This window comes from Castor canadensis, chromosome 2 (assembly GCF_047511655.1).
Source record: "Castor canadensis chromosome 2, mCasCan1.hap1v2, whole genome shotgun sequence".
Classification (NCBI taxonomy): Eukaryota; Metazoa; Chordata; class Mammalia; order Rodentia; family Castoridae; genus Castor; species Castor canadensis.
In genome coordinates this window covers 19,890,190-19,907,623 of record NC_133387.1, presented here as the reverse complement: position 1 = coordinate 19,907,623, position 17,434 = coordinate 19,890,190, and the positions used below count along the sequence as shown (strand labels likewise).

The window sequence follows — 17,434 nt, the reverse complement described above, 5'->3', positions numbered from 1 at the left end:
TCACATCAGCCATCCCAAGATTCTCCAGCCATGCTCTATTACTTAGTCTCTAGGGTTAGAAAATCAGCATTTGAGTTCTGGATTCACGACATTTAGCAGTCCTAGACACTGGACTTAATTTCATTGTTTGTCAGATGGGAGTGATACACCATCTCTCTTAGGGGTCTTTTGAGAATCAAATGAGATAATGCATGATTCAACTGTTACATACCTTCCATTCTGTTCCTTCCAAACTACAAGTGGTAGCAGCAGAAAAAATAACTTTTACATTTTCCCCTGGTTACTGTGGTATACTTACCTGTCCTTCACTCAGACTTACTGTATTCTTCCTCAACTGCTAATAAGTATTATCCATATATTCATTCATCTATGCAGTGTATTGAGTACTTAGCAAATGCCAAGATCTTAATGAATATCTTCTCTGTAAATAGATAATAAACCCATAAAATTGCATTCCCCATTATCTTAACATTAAAAAGTCGTTTGAAATACTTGACTGTTGGCTATATGTATATTACATACTGTGTGGCAGGCAATGGAAAAATGCTGAGGAACAATAGTAAATAAATCAGATGCATCCTTATGGAGATTTCAATCTAGTGAAAAAAACATTAAATACATACATACCAAACATAAATATCATTACAATTTGTCATTGTCCTTGAAAATGAATAAAAGAGTTCTATAAAATGATAAAATGGAGGTAAAGTCTTAAAAATCCTTATTCTTAATGCAACAGTATTTAATTTACTATGCCTTAGCAATAAGTGTACAGGATTCTTGAAACCTTTATCATCTGCCTTGTGACTGTGCTAGAACACAAACATCATTGTTTTTGGGGCATTGCATTTACGATGTCAGCCTTGACTTTGTGGACTTAAAGGTTAAGAATGATCCAAAAAAGATGCAAGAGAGTGTTACATGGTACTGGTGGAGGAATCATTTCAGCATGCCCCAGGCTCTATGGCTGAAAGAGTTGGATGCCTGCAAAAAATTGAAAGGAAGTTAGTGCAATTGGTTCACAACAGAGAGAAGCACAAGAAGCAGCAAGAGAGGTGGACCGAGCCAGATCACACATGGAATTGCAGGTTATGGTGAAGAATTGGATCTGTATACTACATGTACTACAAAGCTATTAAAATATTGTAAGCTGGGTAGTTACATGATCAGATTAATACTTTTAAAGGTAATTGTTTACAGATGGTCAGCAGATTAGAAGAGAGAGAAGACTTCTAGAATGGACCCAAATGAAATGGTAGCAGCTTGGAAGAGTGGTACCAGCAATGATGAAGATAAATGGACCATTTCAAGCAAATAACCTGAAGGCAGAATCATGTAGATTTAGTAATTTATTATATGAAGAGTGGTGGGGATAGGATGGTGGTGGGAGAAGCATCTGTAATGACTCTCGGGTTCACAATTTGAGCGACCTTGTGAAGACTGGTATCATTTGCTGAGATGGGGAAAACTTCGCGCTATGTTTAGGTTTATTCTACTTGCTGAAAGAAGAGAGAGCAATGGTGAAGTTTTTGTGAATTGCAGAGAAGAAATGGAAGTATATAGCAAAGCCCCCATCTTTAGAGCACTTGTACCCAAATGTTAAATCCACTATTGATACAGATTTGTCAAAGCACCAGAGGCTCTGCTGTGACACTGTGAGAGTTACCTCACCCCTAAGACTTACTTGCTCTTCTCTCTCTCTCTCTCTCTCTCTCTGTCTGCATGTGATGTGCTTGATTTTAATCATTTAATTTGTTATATCATTGAATTTTTTCATTTTTGAGACTCAAGTTGGTCAGTCTTTTAGCTTTGGTGTTCTATTGCATATTAGATTATTTGTTGTCTACACAACCTACAATATATTTCAAAATCACTAGAAGAGTACAAAGGCTTCTAACATGTAGAAATGTTTCAGGAAATGAAGTGCATATTACTTTGACCATGATTACTTTAATCATTATACATTATGCATATGTATCAAATTATCATACTCTGCCCCATCAATATGCACACATATTATGTATCAACAAAAAGTATTAAAATCAAATTATTAGAATAAGCTAGTTAACAGGAGAATGAAGAAATAGATGTATGTCTATAAAAACAATCAATACTGGAGTAAATTTACTAAATTACAAAAATACTTTTTTCTAAATCAGGCTTTTTTTTGTGGCGGTACTGGGGTTTGAACTCAGGGCCTCACCTTGCTAGGCAGGCACTCCACCAATTGAGCCACTCCACCAGCTAAATCAGGCTTTTAAAGGCAATGATTTTTCCCTTGGGGCTTTTACAATCTTGGCAGTGAATAGATAATAGCAGAAGTCTTTGCCATTTGTCTTGCTGTTATTTGTCATAAAGCAGCTATAAATATTTTGGTGTCATTGTAAATAATGTTCCAACTCATCTAGTAGGTTATTTGGAAATAAGAAGTATTCACAGAAAGAAAAGGTGATCAATTTGAGTCTCCTGGCAGTCATTGATAGAATACTAAGCAAGCCCTCTGCAAAATTTAATAATTCAAAAAGCAAAGGTGACAGAGATTTAGGAATAAAGATTTATGTAGAAGAATGTCCATACGAGTATTTCTTGTAAAAACCTAGGCTTGAAACACTCTCAATGTCTAGCAATAGGAGAGTGTTTGCAGAGGTAGTCAAAGTATTAATCATGCTAAAAGAATGGTACAGGGAAATATGGATGATTACAAGTGAAAAATGTATAACATGTCAAATTTGCTTTTAAAATAGGATTATTTCCTACACATATTTCTGTGTATTCTAAATTATCTATAAGAAAAATATTTACTTGTATATTGTCTATGGTAAAATGAATATCTACATAGCATTCAGAGACAGGAGACAAGAATGACCTTACAGACTGGATTATTTGAGACTTTTTGCAATAGAATGAAAAAGAAACATAAGTACTCCTGAAAAACATCAGTAATTTAATTCATCAATAATTAATTATTGAGTGTGTGAATTACTGTGATGATATAAAGCCATGTATAAACACAATTCCTCATACACGGAGCTTCTGCACACCTAGATTCCCCCTCCTTTGGAAATAAACAACTAAAAACATGGGGACAGCTTTGATTTTTCATCTCTGAGTTTTTCTTTTGAGACACATCAAGAAATGAAAGTGCATAAATATGAGTCAATTCCCTGTATAGCTGTCCTTATCTCAACTAGCAAAAACCCTTGGTCCTTCCTATTATTGCTTATACTCGCTCTACAACAAAATTAGAGATAAAGGCAAAATAGTTTCTGCCGGGTATCCAGGGGGTGGCAGGGAGAGGGAGGGGACGAGGGAGGGTAAGGGAGAGGATGGAGGGAAGGGAGAAATGACCCAAACATTGTATGCACATATGAATAAAAATTAAAGAAATAAAAATAAAATAAAATAAAAAAGAAATGAAAGTGCACAGAGTAGAAAAGAAAACACTTCCAAAACAATTCAAGTGTCTGTGCAGATGTAAGATAAGTTGTGGCTAAATTTAATGTTTTCCTTTATTCCCTCCCTCATTCTTCTAGCATATTTCCCATGAAGTACTCGTGGTTCTTCTCAAGGTTCTGGAATAGTGTTTCTATATAAGCTTAGCTTCTTTAAGTTATTCACAGTTATTTGTTTTTCATCTCTAGCAGTAATTTATCACAAGCACATTATATTCCAAATCTTTAAGAATCATCATCATGTCTCTGGAAAGTGCATTTCAGAAATGTTCTTTATGGAGCTGCAAGATATGCATTCTGTGTGTCAGCTCTCTTCAGCCTATAATTGTGTCTGCATAATGCCAGAATTGCCATTTCAAGAGACAGCGAACTGGTCAGTAGTTACTTGGAGTCGAATGCCAAAATTGAATTAATTAATCATTTCCATTTAATTTAATCAACTCAGATATAAACATTGGACCTCATAAAGCTTCTGTTGATATTTTTATTGGCACCTGAGTAGGACATCACTGTGTTAAAAATGTGATCATTTGGAGATAAACTTATTGTGAGATTATCACATTTGACACGTTTTTATTAATGAAGAAATGGATTGCGTGGGCCTATCTGAATCTGCATGTGATCCTTCACTTGGTTAAAACATACATTTAAAAAAAAAAAGCAGCCTGGTTTTAAGTTTGGGGCTATAAGAGATTGAAACTTGGATATTGTCCACATTACCATCCACCAGCTAATGCAATTGCCAATGAAAAGGTTAGTGCCAGGCTTCAGTTAGAGTTCAACTGTCTGCTTTGTATCAGTTTCATTCTGGTCCTGAGGACACTAGATAATGATGTTTTCATCAGGATTTAGAAATGGAAAACTCTGATTGTCTGGAGGCTTCAATATCTATTGACAAAGTAGGATGTCCTCAGAGCTGTATTATGCACTGGGTTTACACAAATGTATATAACATAAATAGGCTAATATTTATCTTCCCATGACAGCATTAGCTATATAGGAGCAGGGACCTGGTCTTTCTCCATCTCTGATAAATCTTTAGCAAGTTCCATTTAATAACTGAAACTACAACTGCAAGCTGGACTTGACTTTTTGTTTCATGAAATAGGAAGGGTAGAAGATCAAATCTAATTTTGTTCCCCATGTGAGAAACAGATGTTCACAGAAAGACCCACTTAGCAAAATACACATAGGTAGGCCTTTTTCTTTTACTCAGGAAAGATGCTTAAGACACAAGCAAATGAGAGTCAAGTTTATAGAGATAACTTTGAATCCTTCCAAGTAATTCTAAAAGGTAAATCATGTACCAGGTGTGATAACACATGCCTGCAAACCCACCACTCAGGAGACTGAGGCAGGAGGGGCTTGAGTTTAAGTCAAGCTTGGGCTACATTGCAAGACTCTGTCTTAAAAAAGGAAAAAGTAAATTGTGTGAAACCTTGATTTTGTGATAACATATCTCACAAGTGATAACACTTGTGTGGAGACTCTACATAGAAAGTCAATGTAGTGGGCCACCACAACTTCACAGAAGATCTGATCTTCAAGTGCTTTGAGGTTCACAGAACCTCGTGCTTTTAAGGCTTCATGGAACTAAAGTACTTATCACTTGTTATACTCTTCTTCTTTATAATTACTCAAAGACAAGCCAAATTGCAAGGACCATAAAAAATTAATTCTTAAAATTGTTATTTTGAGAATGTTTAGCCCATGACAGCAATTAGGAATCAAACAGTAGATTGATCCAATGTCTGAAAAAATATGTAGTGTTTTATTTGTCCTAAAATACCAGAGAACCAGCTCCTGATAAATGAACTTGGCTGATAAGTAATCAAATAGAGGCAGAATGGTATTTCCCCAGGGGGAACAGATTTGGGGCCCAGCTCTTCCCAACACTGCTGGAGATGCCTTGGGTAAACCATTTCACTTTTCCTGGCCTTTCTAGGTCCCATGATAAAATGTTGCTATGATACTTGTCTTTCTGACCTCTGGAGTTGCCATAAAAAACATTTGAAAAATGGATGTGAAAGCTCTGTTTAGTGTAAGAGTGCTGTATGGTATTCTTAACACATTTGTGATGCCACTAGTCACTTGGAAATCTGTCCACAAATGGCTGATCTCATTGATGATAGAAGCCAAACTGCACAGTGACTAGCCCACTCCATCCCTACAAAACATTCCAAACATTTTAATTCAGGAACAAGGTCTATGGGAAAAAGTCAAAAGAATACTGACCAGAGAAATTCCACTGGCCCTTCCCAGGGCCTTGTACACAAAATGGTCCCCTGTGCATTGTTACTTTGCTGTGTTTGCTGATGTCTATGACTTCCTAGACAATAACAGATGGATATTTGGTGATGCTGAATGGACAGAATGAACATGATGCTATACTAGTTTTCTAGTGCAAAGGCCATGTGTCTCCTCCATGGGACTGCAACTTTCCCTGGATATGCAACTAAAAGCACAGGCTGACACTTTTTAAAATGAAGGTATCCACTAGTGAATTTATTCAGGGATCCACACACTGATGATTTTGCCTTTTTTTTTATAAGTGTAGGACAAGGTAATTCTAGCTTCTGACCTGAGCCCTGAGCCTTATAGCAGACCAGACTCCTGATGTCAGCATTTTGTGATTGGCACAGACTGGACTGAAAGTCTAGGTAAGGTTTAGCACATAGTTCTGTAGTGCAGGAGAGAGGTAAGAAGCACCAACTAGTTGGAAGGTGGAGAAAAGAAACAAGACCATTCCACTTTGGGTGCCATTTTGCTTTGTTTTTTGCTTACTTTAAGCAACTGGACATAAAAGAAATATACAGATCTGTCTTTCAGTATTTAATGTCAACCAGTAGTCAAAAGTAATGTTAGAAAAAGAATTAAGAATAAATAAACAGAAACATATTGTATAATAGGAATATAAAAATCAACCCACTAAAACTATGCTTAAATTTTTTGCTAAGACTATTGAATTGAATGAATCTTCCAATTGCTTTGATGACATATAGACTCAACCAGCAAGTACTAAATTAAGACACTGCTTTTTTTTAATAAATATCCAAAATTCATAAGTATCAACTTCATAGAGATTGTAAATAAACTGAGAGTCTAATAGAATTAAAGGAGTTCAGTTTAGCCATACTAGGATTCTAAACTTACCTCATATATCTGAGGTTGTGTTAAATCTACAGATTAAAGATAAGTGATATATATATATATATATATATATATATATATATATAGTGCTTGCCCTTCATAGATGTCAATCTTCTTTTAACTTTGCCTTTTCAATCATGAGAGTACTAATCTTTGTAGTCTCTTCTCTCTCAGTCAGTTCTATGTTTAGGAAAACCTATTTAGTTACACAGGCAGAAGAGAGCCAGGAGGATTACATACACTGGAAAATTTAATATACATTAAAATTAAGCACACCATTTCTTAGGAGCCCAAGCAGTTAACATCATACCCCCTCAACAATACAAGAAGTGTCAGTGTTTGTTGAGAATGCTGATGGTGAAAGGTATAAATTTCACAGCTAGTGGTGGTGATGATAACAATGGCAAAAGAAACAAATGCCACCGTGACACCACAACCTTTGGGCTTTGAAATTCCACGCTGCATCTTTCTTGATGTGTAGTAACTATGTCAAGTTCCAGCTGCAGGTAAAGAGAAGTATTACATTTTTCTCAGAAGTCACTAATCTCATATGTTTGTAGCCACGGGAAACATCAAACAACATCAGCTACTTTCCCATGAGAAATCCAGAAATTACAGTGCTGTAAATGATTTTCTCTTTCCTATTTGTTTCAGACAAGTAAAGGACTTTTCATAAAGCTTAAAAATAAGCATCTGACCTTCACTAACCCTATCATAGATGCATTCTTACTGCTTCCCCATCAAAAATTGTCTTGCCTATAAAAATTCACCCTCATTCTGTTAAAAATGGGAATGTTTTGACTAAAGCAAAAAGTAGTATGGATTATTTTTAATAAAATGATTGATAAAGAAAAAATAAGAAAGGCTTAAGCAAAAGGCCCTGTTTTAATGCATAAAGCCCCTCCTTTGTTCCATATTATGATCTTATTCTGTCCAATAAGGCAAATTCTCTTCTGCTTTTTCTTATACTAAATTGGCTCCTCTGAGAACATATAACTAAGCTACACCCTTTGCACTCCATGAAATTTTTAAAATTCAGCAAACTTTCCCTGTCTAGCATTGCTCATCCCAGTCCACTGATGCTATAGAAATAAGCTAAGGGGTGAAACTTTCTGCTTTCCAGAGGCAGAATAACAAAGGAGGAGGAAGAGAAATGAGCTGGTAGTCAGGTGGACCTATGGCATCCTCAGTTCAGTACTATCTACTTTATATGTTATCTCACTCATTCATTCACTCACTCACATGCCCAGGAAACTTTTGTGAAGCATAAGAAATATGCCATGGAATATGCTAAATGCTTGGGGTAGAATTACTAAGATGCCCATGTCCTTGCCATCAAGGACGTTGTACTTACACAATGACATCGCTGTGGCAATTCTAGCTTAGAAGTAGTAACAAAATGCTATGCAGGATCAGGAGAGAAAAAACCATTCAGGGTAGCTATTATTGTCCTCATTTTAAAATTGGTGTAATCTATATCTAAAAAAAAAAGAATTTTCCTAAGACCATAATTCTATTAAGTATAGAGATCTATAGGAACACACAGCCTGTCTTCTCCCACAATTTCACACTGCTCTCAAGGGAAGAACAATGCCCAATCAAACTGAATGGCTTAAAGCTTTGCTGCAACCCCATAAATCTGTGGCATAATGCCATGAAAATTCCTACTTGCATTGAATAACCAACACTTTCTTTAATTATGAAAACAATTTCCCACTTTATTTAGCTTATTTGGTAGCCACATTCCTAATACATTATCCTATTAATGCATCCTGAGCCTCTTCTCATTTGTACAAGTGCCTGTAGGTACATTCATATGTTCAATTCCATAGTAACACCAAAAGTGTACCATATGATAATCAAGAGATTCTTACACAAGCATAAAATTTTATACTGAAATACAAACTACTATAAATCAGTATAAGCTTATGTAAAAACATACAATTTTTTAAATAAAAAGGAAGTCTTGTTTACGTTCTTGATACACATATGAGCTACTAGAAATAGGTTTGGGAAGGTGAGTGGCTGCAGGTGAAGAGGAGAAATAGTGGCCACTGAGCAAAGGGCTGCATAGTCTGTGAACTTTCACAGCATCCTAAAACAAGAAGTAATCCCTATATTCAAATTGTTTTGGTATGGGCCACTTGCAAAAATATTCAGTATTTCCCTTCTAAGATATAGTAAGCTAATTTATATATATGGAAAGTTCACTAAGTCATTGGAAAATAATCCAGTGTTGACTTTTAATTTAGAAATAACTGGCCAAATTGATCCCAGCCTTCCCAACTATGGTTCTCCCCCTGCAGAGTACACTGATTTGTATTACCTCATTGTTTGCCTTTGTTTTTATTATTTTAGTTTCCTACTGATATAATAGATAATCAAGGCTATGGAACCTTTATGACTTTACATATTTAGAGCCCATAAATTCCCTTTAGTTGTCATCTTTGCAGATTGAGGCTTCTTCTTTTTCTAGACACATGTTTTGCAAAGAATCTTTGCAATGATATGTAATATGCAGCAAAGTACACAAATCATAATTACACAGTGTGGTAAATTGTCACAGATGAACACAACTGTATAGTCAGCCTCCAGATCAAGAGACTTCAATATTACTGGTAGCCCAGAAGGCCCTTTCATGTCCCTTGCAGGACATGCCCCACCCAACATCATTACTGCCCCAGGAGTATCATTATTCTGATTTCTAACACCAGGTATTATTTGGGTCTGCATTTCAATTTATATTAATGGACTCATATGGTAATTTTTGGTGTCTTGTTTAAGTTACACTTCTGAAATTGATTGCTTGAGCAATACTCAGGTCATTCTATTGCTATATGGTATTTCATTGTTTGCCTACCATAATTTATCTATTGTGCTATGGATGGACAGTAAGGTTATTTCTAGCTTGTGGCTATTATGAATAGAGGTGTTATGCAGATTCTATTTCACATCTCCCGGTGAATAAATGCATGGATTTTTGTTGCTTATATGCCTAGGAGCAAGATTTCTAGTCACAGGGTATCAAATATTCAGCTTTAGCACATACTGCCAAATATTTTCCCTTTATGATTTTGCCAATTTACATTCCCATGACAATGCATGAGATTTCCAGTTGCTCACCAATACTTTTAATTATTGGTTTTCTAAATTTTAGCTATTCTAGTGGAATGTAGCATTAGTTCATTATAGTTTTAATTTGAATTTTACATTGATTAATGAAGTTAGATACTTCTTAATATGCTTGTTGGCCATTTTAATATGCTCATTTGTGAAGTGTCAGTTGAAATCTTTACCCACTTTTTTATTGGGCCATCAATCTTTTCCTGATCAATTTTTGGAAATTATTTATATATTCTGGATAAATGTTCTTTATCAGATCTATGTATCGCTAATATTTTTCTCAGTCTATAGTTTAGCTTTTCACTCTTTTTGTGGTTCTTAATCATAATGCATTGCTATTTGTTTTTTCTTATTCATAATGATTTTTATGTCTTATTTACAAAATCTCTGCATATACCAAAATCATGGAGATGTAATTCAATTTTTTTTCAGTAAAAGTAATAGTAAAGTTTATTAGGAAAGGAATACACTTTCCACAGACTGAAAGCAGGTTGTCTCCAGAGTGAGAAGGGGGGAAGAGGGTGAGAAAGAGAAAGACATTTTCTATTCCTCACACAAGAAATGATAGCAAAGACTTCAAGATGTAATCTAATTTTTTCCTGAAAACTTTAATGTGGAAGTTTCACATTTAGTTCTACAATCAATCTAGAATTATTTGGGGGACAGGTATGGTGTCACATATAGTCAAGATTTGATTTTCTTTTTTTCCATATGAATGCCAGATTGTGGTACTGGATGATTCTACTTTCCTCTGGATAGGGACTATTTTATATTCTGATAGTTGGATAGAGTTGAAGAAATTCACTTTAGTTGAATGGGACTGGGGTGGCAGTTCTCAGGAGGCCACCTGAGATGAGTTTTGATGGCAACCAATCTTCTACCTTATATGACTCCATAGACTCCTAATTTGTCCCCTCTTCATAGATGTGCATTCCAAGGGCCTTAATCATACCATATCCCAAGACTTTTTCTTCTTCTATTTCTTTTCCCATGTCTTCTCCCCCTTTTCTTGCTCCTCCTCCTCTTTTCCCCTTCTTGTTATTTCCATATTTTCTCAAAGTACAATTTATACACAGTGAAATGTACTCTTTTTAAGTGTTCAGTTCTGAAAGTTTTGACAAAGTCTTACAGATGTGTACAGCCACCATGAATAGGATAAGGAATAACTCTATCAGCCCCTAAGAGTCCTTTCTTTCTGAACTTTATGTTTTTCCCAATCAGCTCTATGAGACAACTAAAATTGTTGCTCTGCTTCTCAGAACTCAGAAACAGTCTGCTTAGGGTTTTTGTTGCTGTTTTGTTTTTTTTTTTTTTCTTTTCTCCCCCCTGCTTTTTTTGGAGACAGGATCCTACTGTGTAACCCCAGGCTGATCTTGAACTTGCTAACTTGCCAAGGTTGGTTTCACACTCAAGATCCTTCTGCCTCTATTTCCCAAGTGCTAGAATTATAGGCATGAATCACCATGCCTGTTACAGTTTTTTCATTCTCTAATATTAATCTTTATTTTTTTTTATCTTAAAGACAGCTAATGCCTCAAGGGGGAAATCACTGAATGCAAGGCCTTCCTTTTCTCCAGGATGTTGGTTCCTCAGATCCTAGTTATTGTAGCAGCTTTCTGATGCCTTCAAATAGATGTTAGTTCTTTCGAAACTTCATCCAGATTTTATAGTTTTTCCAAATGATGGCATTGAATTACCACAAACTAGTCCGTTATGGGCAGATACCTAAGTCAGTAAGTATATCAATATACGGCATACTCATTAAAACTCTGCCCTTTAACATTTTTATAATAGAGCTCAGATCAATAGTCACAGCTATCATAACTCCACATGTTCAGTTATGGAAAGAGCTTTGGAGTAAGACAAATCTGGGTTTAATTCCAGCTCCATCATTTATTAGCTGTGTGACCATGAATCTTAATCTGTCTCCTTACTTCCAAATAGGGATAATAAAAACTAATTTTGCGGTTTTCTTGTGAAGATTAAATAAAATAACGGTATCAAGTACCTTGTACACAGTGGGCACTCAATATGTTGTAGATATTATTATGTAATGTGTTATTTTTTCTCAGAGCTAGTTGGTAGCCCTAAAAAGCAATGCTTTTCTCTGATCACTCTGTTCGAAAAAGGGGTAGTTAATTGACATTTTATTCACAACTGTAGGGTTATTCACATACATTTAGACATATACAATACATTTTTCCCTTAAAAGATCACAGATACATAAACATCTGAATTGAAGAGTTCTTAAAAGTCTACTCCAAATGGGTGTTACAGATGAAGGAAGTAAAAAGACAAAAGTGGTTAAATGACTCGTTCAAGGTCAGTTCATTCATTAGTGTTTATCTAAATGACCCAAATCCCCAGAGAACATGTATTTTATCCATTATAATGTACTCCTAGATCCTATACTCAACTATACATGCAAAACAGAGACAATTATTAATGTTTTGTTGTTACTGGCTCATGATGACTAAAACTCATGCATCTATTTTTAAATATTTTATTTTAATATCCATCACCACAAATTACTTGACTTCCTTCCAACTAAGACTGAAATAGCTATTTACTAAGACTGAAAAAGCTATTTTTCCTTTCCCATTCCAAGCATTGTGTACTGTAGCTTTTCATTCTTCTGTGTGTTACTAAGAAATATTCTGACTTATCATCCAACATGTAAGACTGAATAATATGGATGAGTTTCTCCTCAAGTTAACAAGTAAACAAAGGCCTGAGGACCTCTTTCCCTCTGAGCACTGGATGTAAAATAACCATGGGAGTCCCTGGCACTCTCTTTATGAGCAGATGTAGATCACAACCCTCTCCTGGTTTCCAGCAAAGGCAACATTTTTTAGGGCCATTTTTTGGTAAGAGCCATTTGTTCTACAAAGTGTTCTATACTAATGACATGTGAGCCTGAATTCCACAGGGACTGAATAACATGGATAAGTTTCATGATCACACAGCCCATGGACATCTCACAAAAGCCCTACACCAGGATTCTCAAGGGCTGTGCTACCAGAACCCTCTTTCCTCAGATCTTTACATAGGTGACTCATTCCTAGAAATGTGACTTCAGCTTAGATGTCTCCTATTGAAAGGAACCATCCCTCACCATCTGTCTCAGTACATTTTCTGCTGCTATAATAGAATGCCAAAGGCTAGTTAGTTTATAAAGAAAAGAAATTTATTTCCTACGGTTCTGGAGGCTAGAAAGTCTAATATCAAGGTTCCATCATCTGGGGAGAGCCCTTCTGCCATGTGACATGGCACAGGAATCACATAGAAAGAACAAGGAAACATGTGTGCCCAAGTCTCTCTTCTTCTTATAAAGCCATTACTCCCATGATGAGGGCCCCACCTTCATGACTTCATCTAATCCTAATTATTAACTCCCAAAGCCTGCACTCCAAATACCATCAAAATATGAATTGGAGTACTAAGTTTCCAACATGTAGACTTTGGGGAATGCGTTCAAACTATGGTACCACTCAATCTCCATGTCCAAGGGCTTCTATTACAACCTACTGTTCTGTTTACTCACTATCAGAAACACGTGTTCACTGTACCTGACCAGAGATTTTCCTAAGGGCTGTAAGAAGACCTACCCTAAACTAGAAATCTGATCAAGAGGAGAGAATCCCATTTTACCTTGGTTTTCCCACAGTGAATGTTCTCATATAAAATCCATTTTTCCCCCTGACCTGGGTAGATGGTTAAATCAAAGGAGCAAGAGCTAATGCCTGGCTGTATAGGGCCTGGAAAAGAAAGACAGGTTCATTTGCCCTATGGGTCTTGCTCCCTCCCTCCCTCTGCCTTCCTTCACCTTGAGTCTTTTTCTTCTTATCATATCTGTTCTAGACCCAGTGTGGCCTGCAGAGAACTTTGGCAACTGCTTCAAAGCCAGGTCAGCCAGAAGTGCTCAGCACTTTATGAACAGCTGTGGCTTGAGGGTACAGTGAGAAATGGTTCCCTCTGGCATCTTTTTGAAGTTGCAAAGTGACTAACAATAGAGAAAGATCCTAAAACAGGGAATAAGAGCTTCATCAACTTTCTGATCCTTAGACCTTAAATCTGAACATATAAAGAAAGAGTTATTTGAAGACAAATTCTACTTTTAGTCACTTGCCATTCATTTGGCTTTCTTGTTAAAGTCTTCCTGTCTTCTCACTTCAGACAAAAAAAAATTTCCACCCTTATAGCATTTTATTTCCTTTTATTATTTCCCAATTTTTTAAATAAAACTTCTGAAGGAACTGAAACAAAGAAAGGGAAAATAAGCAAATAAATATTGCTCATGCAGAATATTTGAATAACTATATGACCTTTTCTACCTCATTTTTTAGTATCCAAAGATGGATTCTGAAATAATCATAATTATCTTCCTTAAAATACACAATCACTATTTATCTCCCAAGCCTTATTTCCCCTTGAAAGTCTTAATTAATAATGGCACCTGAGAAGCAGGGGGTGGTGGCATGTACCTATAATCTCAGCTCCGTGGAAGACAGAGGCAGAAGTTTAATGCCAGCCAGGCCAAAATTAGTGAGACCCTATCTTGAAAACAAAATACAAATAAAAGTGTTAATGACATGGTTCAAATGATAGCAAGCATGAACCCCTGGGTTCAATCTCCACTACTTCAAAAGAAAAACAAAACAAAAATGATACCTAAGAAAAAACTGATAGTTTTAAATATTTAGTTTGTTAACAAAAATTCATTCCATTTATTATGTTTTGATCATCTTTTTATTTCAGGTTTTAATAACATTTGAGGATCAGCCAATAGAATTCCACAGGGTTTGGTGGTCAACTGGGAGGCTCAGAAGTGGACATCTGACTGCCTATCTGTGAGTAGTTTGTGTTTTTCTTTCTGTTTTTAGCAAATTGCAATCTCTCTGCCCAATTTTCTAAATTTTTGCCTGAATACACTGAGCCTCCTAATTTATTTACCAATTTGTCAGGTAGAATCTATCAAGCTCTGGAGGATTTATTTTCCTGTTTTGTTATCAGATTTTTTGTTTTATTTTGTATTCTTTTCTGTATATGTATTTTACAATTCTGGATCAATAATGAAAGTCTTCACTTTCTGAATAATTCCAGCTCCTTGAGGTAATAAGAGACTAGGAGTTAGTCCTCCAGGGTCAATGAGCTCATGTTTGTGCAAATACTAATGATTTGCAGAGCAATGAGTATTCTCTTCAGAAAGTCCTCCTCACCTGGGACGACACTGTCCTCCAACAGAAGGGCCACTTGGGGAGCAGAAAGGGGCTTTCTAAAGTACAGGATAGAGAAACCAAAGGAAACTGATGTTGGCCTCATTTAGAAGAGAAGCTTTTCAGGAATTTAGCACAGTTCTCAGGCAATTATCGTGTCAGGATTATATTAGTTGCTCCCTATACTAGTTTATGTGGACTGCCACAGCAAAATTCCACAAACTGAATTAAAAAACAGGTTGTTTTCTCACAATTCTTGAGGCTGGATGTCTGAAATCAAGGTGTGGCTGGAGTTGATTTCTTCTGAGGCCTCTCTTGCAGATGGTATCTTCTCTCTGTGTTTTCACAGGGTCATCTCTGTACCTGTCTGGTGTCTCTTTCTATGTCTGAATTTCCTCTTCTTATGAGGACACCAGTCATACTGGATTAGCCATACCCCCCAAAGACTTGATTTTAACTTACCTCTTTAAAGACCTCTGAAAATACAGTTTCATTCTGACATAGTAGGAGTTAGGACCTCCACATACAAATTTCAGGGGAACACAGTTCAGCCCTTAACACCACCATTATCATTTTTTTCTCTAATATGCTTATTTTTTGTTTATTACAATTGGACTTCCCTCCAATTCTCCTCTCTTGAACTTCCTTAGCATTTCCATCACTCTCAGAGCATTTGGGTTTTCTATGGTGTGTTTTGTCCTTTGTGTACAGATCTATTTCCTTATGACAGTATATAATTTTTTAAACTGAAGTGTGTGCCTTTTGCACCTCTCACAGAACTAGAGGAGGTTCTGACACGGAAATCATTTAGTTGTTAATTAATTAATATTAAATGGCTGAAGAAATGAATGTATGGATGTTTATATGCAACCTCTGAAAGGGGTTGAGAGAAAGACGTGATTAGCTGATGACATTAGTGCTTCATTTTTCCTCAGAGAAGTAGGAACAAGCCCCAGTGAGTGTGCCCTTCCACAAGAACACTATTTTGGGAGCCATAAAGAAGGATGATGAGTTTGGATTGCAGCTTGGCATCCAAGCACATGTGTTCAGAAACAAGAGACATGTGAGTCAGGTGAGAACTAGAGAGGAAGAGTTTCACATTCCTAAACTATAGGTTGGAAATGACAACGTCAGTGGATAAGGACACTCAGGAAGACTTTGTGGAGGGAGAGGAACAGTGGGTTAAAAATGTCATCCAAAATTGTATGTAGAAAGTTTCTCTGGTGACTAACAGGAGAAGGACCCTTCCATGAGGAAGAAACAACCACGCTCTTTCTAATGAGGGTGGGTGAGAACATGTATATTAGCTCATGGATATATCTACCTGTATTTCTCTCTCTATTTCTTTAGACCTATTCCATTCTTTCTTCTGTCCTCTCTTTTGGGGACTAGGCCCCAAATCATTCTTATGAGGCTTGCCCTACCTAGCTTTGCTGTCCATTAGCTATCACCACCATGGACATGTGCCTGACTCCTCTGCTGCCTGCCCAGGGGGTCTTACACAACAGCACCTTCCTTTGGGACTACTTTATTCATCAGCCAAGCAGAGCCAATCATAATGGACAATGGGGGAGGGCTGTATTACCCTCCTTGATGACCAAAGAGACAGACGCAGGTCCTTTTCAGGGTCAGATGGCCAGGGATGATCATCTTGTCTAGACTGTCAGTAAAGAGCTCAGCGGGGGCAGGGCAGGGCGTGGTGTCCCTCTGTTGCACAGAACCCCTCATTAGCCCATTGTTTCCTGCTTATCTCTACACTCTACCTGTTCTCTTGAGTAGGCTTGGACAATATTTTATGGTTTTACTGCTATACCAAAATGGAGTCTGGTGGACAACAGAAAGGCCAGGCCAAGGATCATGACAGTCACAACAAATTTTTACTCTCTGGGCCCCACCAATTCTAATGGGGCCATACTTAGCCCAGACTGAATTTCCCGATTTACTCTGCTTAGTGCAATGCCAATAAAACAGGAAAGGGCATTTATTCATTTCTCCTTTACTTTCCAAAGTTGTGATTTCTTTTCCTTTAAGTTTTCTCTTCACTTTTTTCCTTTTTTCTTTTCTTTCTCATTCCCTTAGTTCTCCCTCTTTAGCAGAAACTTTTGATCCTTTTTGGATTAACAGAAAAGGCCATCAGAGGCCTGAATCCCTCTTCCTTCTTTTCTGCATACCTGCACCCATTTTTCAGATGAACTTTGAGATGCCAGCTTTCTTCAAGTACCCACTCCTATACCTTCCTCTTTATGTTCCTAGACAAACCAGGAAAAAGATGCCCATTTGTCTTGAAACTGCCACTGACTCTTGATTAGGGGATTTTGCACAAATTGCTGTTTATATAAAATGAGACATTCTGAAGGCAAGAGGGAACAGCTCTGCAATCCATGGTGTTCCAATGAATGACGGCCTTTGGCGAGTATAGGTGCCTCTTGACTGTGTTTCATTAATTTTAGTCGCTAAAGGGCTTGGAAGAAAAGATCATTTTCCTATGAGCAT

General features: G+C 36.8%; 1 protein-coding gene across 4 annotated transcripts in view; it reads left to right on the top strand.

Annotated features, from left to right (window-relative positions):
* Cald1 (caldesmon 1) overlaps positions 1-17,434 on the top strand; it is a 212,496-nt gene that overhangs the window by 80,336 nt on the left and 114,726 nt on the right. For all 4 annotated transcript variants that reach the window (XM_074062703.1, XM_074062699.1, XM_074062711.1 and 1 more), the window contains exon 2: positions 14,484-14,575. The gene's annotated coding sequence lies outside the window, so the exon portion shown is untranslated. The remainder of the gene's footprint in view (positions 1-14,483; positions 14,576-17,434) is intronic.